The following is a 10,000-nucleotide window of genomic DNA, read 5'->3' on the forward strand; positions in this document are numbered from 1 at the left end:
TGTTATGTCCACGTGATCAGCTTGTTAAAAATTGAGTTTATATTCAGAAAAAGAAAAATAACAACAATAATACCATGTAATAGGAGCTTCACATTAATTGACGAAAACAGATGATGTGGACAATTCGGGGATTTACCTTTTCCCTAGATGAATCATAAAGATAAGCACACGATTCGTTCTCACGAAACTGTATCAACCAGACTATAAACGTTCAAGGTTGTACATAGTTTTGTGTATTGGTCCGCTATACCCGGCTGGTGGATGTTATGAGCTTTTGGCTATACGCATATCATCAATTGCTGTCTATGTGGCGTATGATCTGTGAGGTTTGTACACTTGTAAAACTCCTTTCAAATGTTGTCTTCATGAGAGTTGTCCTCATAGTTCAGGGTCTTGGACTCAACTAAGGGGACACAATCGAGGGATACAACAAGTAACAAACGCATTCCCATGAGAAAAGTTGGGCAGATCGATTTGTTGTTTTTTGTTGTTTTTTGTCAATACGACCAGTTTCAGTTTTTAAACTTCCAGGGAAAAATATCAAGTTGACAAATCCAGTGATTTAAAACGCCTCAGAGAGGCGCATAGTTGAGTCATTGGAAAAGGCTCTGTACTCACATTCTCTCACCTTATTCAGGTGTAAAATGAGTACCTGGTTAACTGCGTTGTTTCTGTGAGGAGAAATGATTGTAATATCGCCTGACAGGCGTCATGTCACTACTTGCATGGAACGTGTGGCTGTTTGCTAGGGATCCCCTGTAAAGCACTTTGAGCAAATTGAGCTGATATTGCGCTATATAAATGCTTAAGTATTTTGTGCCATGATGACTAGGATTCCGGGATTCTGGGATTCCGGTATTCCGGGATTCCGGGATTCTGTGATTCGGGGATCCGGGTTTCTGGGATTCCGGGATTCTGGGATTCTGGGATTCTGGGATTCTGGGATTCCGTGATTCTGGGATTCTGGGATTCCGGGATTCCGGGATTCTGGGATTCTGGGATTCTGGGATTCTTGGATTCCGGGATTCTGGGATTCCGGGATTCCGGGATTCTGGGATTCTGGGATTCTTGGATTCCGGGATTCTGGGATTCTAGGATTCTGGGATTCTGGGATTCTGGGATACCGAAAGGTGAATCTATAACGAGCATGACTGGGATTCTGGGATACCGAAAGGTGAATCTATAACGAACATGACAAGAAATACCAAAATATAATGAGTTTATCAAAAGTAAAAAAAGGTTTATTGATGCTGTGTCCAACCATAAAGCATAGATAGAACGATATTGACGTCACTCACATCTTTGTTATAGCCATTTATATGATCAGCTCTCACTAAATTCTATCAATCAGACTATAGAGAGAATGAAGTTGACGTCAATCAAGTCTTTGTTGTTGTTCTTTGCCATCCGCGTTTTATGAGTAATTCTCACTAAACTGTATTAGCCAGACTATAAAGGTTCAAGGTTACACATAGTTTTGTGTGTTGGTCCGTTATATTTCTGGATGGCAATGTTGTGAGCTTTTTAGCCGAGCGCATGTTCTCTATAAACGTTCAAGGGAACGCATAGTTTTGTGTGTTTGTACCATATATCCGGCTGTCGGATGTTATGAGTATTTATCATTGCCGCTTAGCATCAATACGACAGTTGAATATATTGTCTTGACCTTTGACCCAACTAGTTCATATCTCTGACCAGTCAGACATTAACATTCAAATCTGTGGAATTCCTTTCATTCTGACGTGGCACTCGTGTGACAAGGTGGGCCACATGATTATTATTTTCTCCCCTTGGCAATTCCAGGCCGCGGGTCAAACAGACCTCGACACGGCATTAAGCGGTAGAAATGTAAACAAACAAACAAACAAACAAACCCACAAGGTTAGTGGTATGACGAAATGGCTGCTTAGTTTTGTTTACAACGGTTTTCAAAGATTGAAATCTCTCACGTGCTTTGGAACAACGGTTTTCAAAGATTGAAATCTCTCACGTACTTTGGAACAACGGTTTTCAAAGATTGAAATCTCTCACGTGCTTTGGAACAACGGTTTTCAAAGATTGAAATCTCTCACGTGCTTTGGAACAACGGTTTTCAAACCTTGAAATCTCTCACGTGCTTTGGAACAACGGTTTTCAAAGATTGAAATCTCTCACGTACTTTGGAACAACGGTTTTCAAAGATTGAAATCTCTCACGTTCTTTGGAACAACGGTTTTCAAAGATTGAAATCTCTCACGTGCTTTGGAACAACGGTTTTCAAAGATTGAAATCTCTCACGTGCTTTGGAACAACGGTTTTCAAACATTGAAATCTCTCACGTGCTTTGGAACAACGGTTTTCAAACATTGAAATCTCTCACGTGATTTGGAACAACGGTTTTCAAACATTGAAATCTCTTACGTACTTTGGAACAACGGTTTTCAAAGATTGAAATCTCTCACGTACTTTGGAACAAAAAAAAACGTATTTAAAATTTTGGCCAGAAAACTATCTATTGATTAAAATGAAAATAAAACGAGATTTTGTATAGGGCAATATCCACTAAACCTGCTCAAAGCGCTTTACAATGGGTCCTTGGCAACAGCAACACTTAACACTTAGGACGAGACATGACGACTGTTAGGCGACATTACAATATTTCGGACAGAGACAACGCTGTTAACGGCCAGGTACTCATTTTACACCTAAGTACGGTGAGAGAATGTGAGTAAAGGGTCTTTTCCAGGGACTCGACTATGGGCCGAGCGAGGCTCGAAACTAGGACCTTCCGTTCCGAAGCGAGTGTCATACCATAGACCACATAACCACAAAATGACCTTCATCTTGGCACAAACTTTTAAACCTGGAACTTCAAAGACGATTTCAAGGAAGTCTCAGGTTTGAGAGGTTTTTTTTGGCAAGATGTGGGCCATTTAATCGATTGATATTCGAAGGACGACTTCTCTGGCCACATTTTAAAATACGTCTTTTATTCAGAGAACAGTGGAAATGGCTTTCTTCCACCCCCAATCCTCTCTGTCTCTCTGACTCTGTCTCTCCCTCCCTCTCTCTCCCCCCCCCCTCTCTCTCTCTCTCTCTCTCTCTCTCTCTCACTCTATCTCTCTCTCTGTGAGTTTGTGTGTTTGTGTGTGTGTGACTCTGTCTCTCACTCCCTCCCTCCCTTCTCTCTCTCTCTCTATCTGTGTGTGTCTGTGTATGTGTGTGTGTGTGTGTGTGTGTGTGTGTGGCTCTGTCTCTCCCTCCCTCCCTCCCTTCTCTCTCTCTATCTGTGTGTGTGTGTGTGTATGTGTGTGTGTGTGTGTGTGTGTGTGTGTGGCTCTGTCTCTCCCTTCCTCCCTCCCTTCTCTCTCTCTCTATCTCTCTCCTTCAATCTCCCACGCTCTCTCCTCCTCCTCCTCCTCCTCCTCCTCCTATTCCTCCTCCTCCTCCCATTCCTCCTCTTCCCACCAACCCTCAAGGATATTCAACCCTCCACATTTTTGAATGATATGCATTCTATTGTTTTCCTGATAAAGGGGGAACCCGAAACGTACCATTTGTCGTTGTGAATATCCGATTGAAGCCTCTTTGCGGTCGAGTCGGATGCAACATCTCCTTCGGACCGGTAGATCTCGGATTTAAATCCAGCTCTTGTGTGCTGCAAACTTGAGACATAAGATATAGATGAAACGAATTTGACGTCACTCGGTTCTATGTTATTGTTTTTAGCGAGCCTTTTTCATGAGTAATTTTCACTAAACTGTATCAATCAGTCGTTAACGTTCACGGTTACACACAGTTTTGTGTGTTTGTACGTAATAAATAAGTAAATAAATGAAAAATAAAATGAATTCTCTTTATTCATCCCCAAGGGGAAATTTGTCTTTAAGGTCTATTCCAAGGGAAGTCTGGAATAACCCAGGCGCTAGCCGCAGTGCAGCACTGCAAAGTGAGCTAGGGCGAAGTGACTTGCTCAAGGCCACGCAGCTAGGCAGGTAGTCGAACTTGGTTCCTTTTGGGTAAGAAGCAAAGACCGTACAGCTGAGCCACGCTGCCCCGGCTGGCGGATGTTGTGATCATTTTAGACACGCGCAAAGCACCAATCTGTATAAATAGTTTGAAATTGACGTCAATTTTAAAAAAAAGTATATTTATCTATCTATCCATCTATCTATCTCTATCTATCTATCTTTTTATCTATCTATCTATCTATCTATCTATCTATCTATCTATATTTTTATCTTTTCATCTATCTATCTTTTTATCTATTATTTATGTTTACAACTACCTACATAACTATTTCTATGTATCTATCTATTTATCTTTACAGTTGTCTACCCCCCCACCCCACCCCCTCCCCTTTGCACTTTAAATCTCATTCTCTCTCTCTCTCTCTCTCTCTCACTCACTTTCTCTCTCTCTCTCTCTCTCTCTCTCTCTCTCTCTCTCTCACTCACTCCCCTTCTCCCACTCTCTCTATTTCTCTAATTTTTTTTCTTTTTCTCCCTCCACGCCCATACAGAAAATCAAATGACAACAATCTATTTATATCTGGTCCAAATGACATGGATGTTTGTTTCGTCAACCCCCCCCCCCCCACCCCACCATATTGGGTGTAAATCCAGTACAGATGTCTGCCATAGATAACGGTGTGGGACATGGTGTGCAATGGTGTCCCATCTTCTTTAAACGGTAATACTGGGGTGTCGGGGTGACCAGGTACAAACAATTTACCCGGTTTATGGGAGACTACGTGGTTCAGCTGTAAGGTATTTGCTTCGTACCCCAATGGCACCCAGTTCGACTACTCACTGCTCTGTGTGGCCTTGAGCAAGTCACCTAGCCATATCTCATTTTGCGGCGCTGCACTGCGGCTGACGCCTGGGTTATTCCAGTCTTCGCTTGAAATAGAACTTAGAGACAAACTTCCCCTATAAGAATAAATAAGGGACTTTTTAAAGTTAAGTTTTACGATAAAACCCCCCAGAGCTTTGATAATGTTTGTTGTCATTTTAGATAGCATTTCATTTGTCTTGAATAGGAAAACAAGAAATTAAGCTACGATTCATAATAGGGAATACAAATGTGATGTCAAAAAACTGGTTCCAATCTCATTGAAAGTGTAAGCCACTCTTCCAGAAGACTGGATACATACCTTGTCTAATTGATCTTCTGGTGTCAGAGTGATGGCATCTTATTTTCTGGTCGTCGTCAATACAGATCATCCATCCTCGCTGTTTTACGCCCCGTAAGGATAAGAATCTGCCAATACATCCTGCCATTAAAATAGTCATGGCACCTTATGGTTCAATCTGTAACAGATTCATTGTTAGTCCTCCGGAGGACCGGCTACATACACACTTCCAAGGAGGTTGGAACTCGAACAGTAGAAGGTGTGACGTCACGAATTCTGTTCTCTCTTGTGTGAAAAGTGAAAAGTAGGAGATTAAGCCAAGTGTCCTGATATGGACGATAAAATCACATTTTAGCTGCATAAAGCGCTTTGAGCACGTTTAGTGAATATTGCACTATATAAAAGCTCTTAAAAAAAAAAAATCAACCCTGCCTATTAACGCTTTGGCAAGTTAACGATCACGCTCCCAAACCACAACGATCGACGAACGACCAGGAAGGAAACGAAGAAATTAAATGTCCGAAGCCTTTTAGGACAGATATTCGTTTTCTTCTTCGTCGTTCTTAGATCAATCATAGGTTCGGAAAGTACTCCTTAACGCATTCGAGACGACAGGTACCAATTATTCCTCCGCGTTTAACAGCAGATGTCACGTCACAATTCATATCCCATAATCCTTGTCAACCGTTCAGGAGACTAGGGAAGAAAAGTCGTGACGTCACACCCTTTTTGCTTTTGGTTCCTAAATCCTTGGAAGTGTGTATTATGTATCCAGTCCTTTATTGTACTAATAATTTATGAGTAGGTTACATACAGGTGGCATAAATATCTCCGTAGCAGGATGTATCGGCAGATCGTCAGGATTACGGGAAGTAAAAGAGCGAAGATTGACGATGTTTATTGACGACCAGCAGATCGTCAGGATTACGGGAAGTAAAAGAGCGAAGATTGACGATGTTATTGACGACCAGCAGATCGTCAGGATTACGGGAAGTAAAAGAGCGAAGATTGACGATGTTTATTGACGACCAGCATATAACATTTAAACAAGAAAATAAGATACCATCACTCTGTCACCAGAAAATCAAGTACACGGGATATTTATATTGATAATTGCACCCACACCCACACACACACACACACACACACACACCGACAGAAAGACACAATGATAGATATAATAGATTATAGATGTGTAGATAGCATTCACCTTCCACCAGGTGAGAACAAGGAGACAAACAATTGCTAAGGCATTTTAGATTGATAAATAATGATTGTCTGGCGTTTTAGATTGATAAATAATGATTGTCTGGCGTTTTAGATTGATAAGTAATGATTGTATGATAGACGCGACAAGTAACAGAATGACAATCATACACTGACTCGTTACATGATTTTAATAATATGATGATGATGAGGATGATGATGATGATAATAATAATAATAATAATAATAATAATAATAATAATAATAATAATAATAATAAGAAGAAGAAGAAGAAGAAGAAGAAGAAGAAGAATAGTAATAATAATAATAATAATAATAATAATAATAATAATGATGATGATGATGATGATGATGATGATGATGATGATGATGATAATAATAATGATGGTGATAATAATAATAATAATAATAATAATAATAATAATAATAATAATAATAATAATAATAATAATAATAATAATAATAATAATAATAATAATGAATCTTTGGAGAAGACTATTTATTCAAATTCTCTCACCATACTCTGATAAAAAATGAGTACCTGGTCACTAACAGTGTTGGGCTTGTCGAATGAAATTTTGCAATATCGCTTTAGGCCTTTAGGTCTCTCCCTTAATGTCAGGTAATGCTGTTGGCTTGGGATCCTCTGCAAAGCTCTTTGAGCACCCGTTGTGATTGAACTTTACAAAACTGCTAGATTTAAAAATGAAAGATAAGATAATGTTTAAAAAAACAAAAAAAAACTTGAATTTGTTTTTACCAATTCTGTGTTTTGTTTTGTTTTGGGTCTTTTTTTTTTTCACGACGATATTCTCTGATATTGATTTGGAATTTCTAACAGATTGTGACAAAATGGATGACGTACTAAAAATAGGATTGTTGCCAGTTTATGACAACACAGATTATTGCCAGGTCTGACAACACAGATTGTTGCCAGGTATGACAACACAGATTATTGCCAGGTCTGACAACACAGATTGTTGCCAGGTCTGACAACACAGATTGTTGCCAGGTCTGACAACACAGATGTGCCAGTATACAACACAGATTGTTGCAGTAGACAACACAGATTGTTGCCAGTTATGACAACACAGATGTTGCCAGGTATGACAACACAGATTGTTGCCAGGTATAACAACACAGATTGTTGCCAGGTATGACAACATAGATTGTTGCCAGGTATGACAACACAGGTGTTGCCAGTTTATGACAACACAGATTGTTGCCAGGTATGACAACACAGATTGTTGCCAGTTTATGACAACACAGATTGTTGCCAGTTTATGACAACACAGATTGTTGCCAGGTATGACAACACAGATTGTTGCCAGGTATGACAACACAGATTGTTGCCAGTTTATGACAACACAGGTTGTTGCCAGGTATGACAACACAGATTGTTGCCAGTTTATGACAATACAGATTGTTGCCAGTTTATGACAACACAGATTGTTGCCAGGTTTGAGAACACTGCCGAGCTTTTAAAAGTTTGGCTAGAACTAGAAAATCCACCAATCCAAAACGAAAATGTTAATTTGAATGACCCTTATTCTCGTGACAAAATCTCTTCACGGAAGTCCCAGGTTTGAGAGTTTTTTTGTCACAATTGTAATTAATGTTTGTTGGACGACTTCTGTGGACCAAAATTTAAGTATGTTTTGTTGTTGTTTGAATGTTTTAGTTATATTTATTTTTATTTAGTTCAGCATAATATATCTTTGATTGATCGAGATAATGCAAATAAAGAGGGGATCAGGGTGAGGGATGGGGGGTGGGGGGGGGGATGGGGGTGAGGGTTGGATACGATAACAGAATTATTCTTTACGGCGAGATTAATATCGTGTGGATGATGCAGACCCAAACCAAAATGTTTGTAGCTTTTCAAAGCCATGACAGGTGGCGTAGGAATATATTCTGGAATTTATATTTAGCGTGAACCGGATAATAATATCTTTCTTTTTTATTTGCTACCCTTTGGACAGCACACTAGTCTATCGCGAAGTTCTTTCCGCCAGGTTTGACAGACCCAGCTATTCTTTCATCATTTGGTGGACAGGGGTTGGTGAAGATATGAAGTTTATATTTGACGAGAGAGAGTCTTCAGAATCAATAGACCCTTGGAACTGGAGTTTATCCCGATTTTATAGCGTGCAATGGACAATAACAATTGCTTTCTACCCTTTGGATATGACGCTCATCTATCGCAAAGATCTCTCCACCAGGTCTAAGTGGGGAGGGGGAGAGGGGGGGGGTATATAGGGGTATATATAGGGGTATTTTTGATAATATTTTGAGTATAAAAATAGATTTTTGATTTTTTATTTTTTACTTTAAACTCAATTTTCTTCTTTGAATGTCAATGCCACGCAACGCGAGTAAGCTTTAGACGTTCCTTGTTGTACTGTCATTCCAAGGTACACGTTCACGCTTGAGTCGATTGTAATTGTGTGTGTAATTTGCCTTCCACATGTAAATGACACCGAGCTTTAATCGCTATCTTGGTTACTCGTCTGATTAATGACCACTCTCAACATTGCTTGATATTATTTCTTCACAGGACATTACTCCGTTACGCTGAATCAGCAACGCCGCACAAAAAAGACGTTTGTCCATTAGGGGTTAATTCTAATGTAAACAATCCATAGTGATAAGCAATTTGAAAGGGTTAACTCTAATGTAAACACGTTATGCTGATAAAAACATACCATGGATTGAAAGGGGCGGGACATACTATGCAAATGAGATGTCACAGTGTCTGAATGAGAAAACAGTTTGGAAAGACTTGTCAGTTCGAACATAGGAGACGATTTCACAAGTTCACTTTTGTACTCTGGAAAAAATACGTATTTAAAAAATTGGCCAGAAAACTCGTCCATTAAATGTCCATCGATTTAAATGACCCTCATCCTGGCTAAATCTCTTAACCCTGAGACTTCAAGGAAAACGTGACGAGGTCCCAGGTTAGACCGGTTTTGCCATTTTGTGGGTAATTTAAATCGATCGATATTTATTGAAGGACGTGTTTTCTGGCCAAATTTTAATTATAAGTTTTCACACTGTACTGCAGATAACTGATTGGAGATCGTCAATAGATTTGAGACCGACCATCTGGAGTTCTGAGGTTTAATTCCCAGTTGCGGAAAATTGATTGTATGGGATGATTATTTTTCTTGTAATTTTCTTTCTTGCTTTGTCTGACACTGTTTCATACACACATTTTCACATCTTTATCTTACACCAGTGTCTACTCCCTAATTCGTCTATATGATACCGTTATGATCTACTTCTATTTTTCTAAAAGTCACTTATTTAAATTTTTGACCAGAAAAATCGTCCTTGAAATTATCGATGGATTCGAATGACTATTATCCTTATCGTGTCAAAAACTGTCACACTTGATACTTGACGAAGACTTGGAATGCTGATTGGTTAAGATTAGACATATTGGTGGATTTTGCTGATTAGTTAAGATTAGACATATTGGTGGATATTGCTGATTAGTGAAGATTAGACATATTGGTGGATATTGTGATGGTTAAGATTAGACATATTGGTGGATATTGCTGATTAGTTAAGATTAGACATATTGGTGGATATTGCTGATTAGTTAAGATTAGACATATTGGTGGATATTGCTGATTGGTTAAGATTAGACATATT

At 39.2% G+C, this 10,000-nt stretch overlaps 1 protein-coding gene across 1 annotated transcript in view; it reads left to right on the forward strand.

The window, feature by feature from the left end:
• Nucleotides 1-10,000, forward strand: part of LOC144963782 (papilin-like) — a 241,112-nt gene that overhangs the window by 2,653 nt on the left and 228,459 nt on the right. Inside the window, exon 2 of the mRNA XM_078897749.1 lies at nt 1-326. This exon is cut by the window's left edge and continues 299 nt beyond it. The gene's annotated coding sequence lies outside the window, so the exon portion shown is untranslated. The remainder of the gene's footprint in view (nt 327-10,000) is intronic.

Source organism: Berghia stephanieae, chromosome 1 (genome assembly GCF_034508935.2).
Source record: "Berghia stephanieae isolate SIO BIC M18660-M18661 chromosome 1, UCSD_Bste_1.3, whole genome shotgun sequence".
In the NCBI taxonomy this organism is placed as follows: domain Eukaryota; kingdom Metazoa; phylum Mollusca; class Gastropoda; order Nudibranchia; family Aeolidiidae; genus Berghia; species Berghia stephanieae.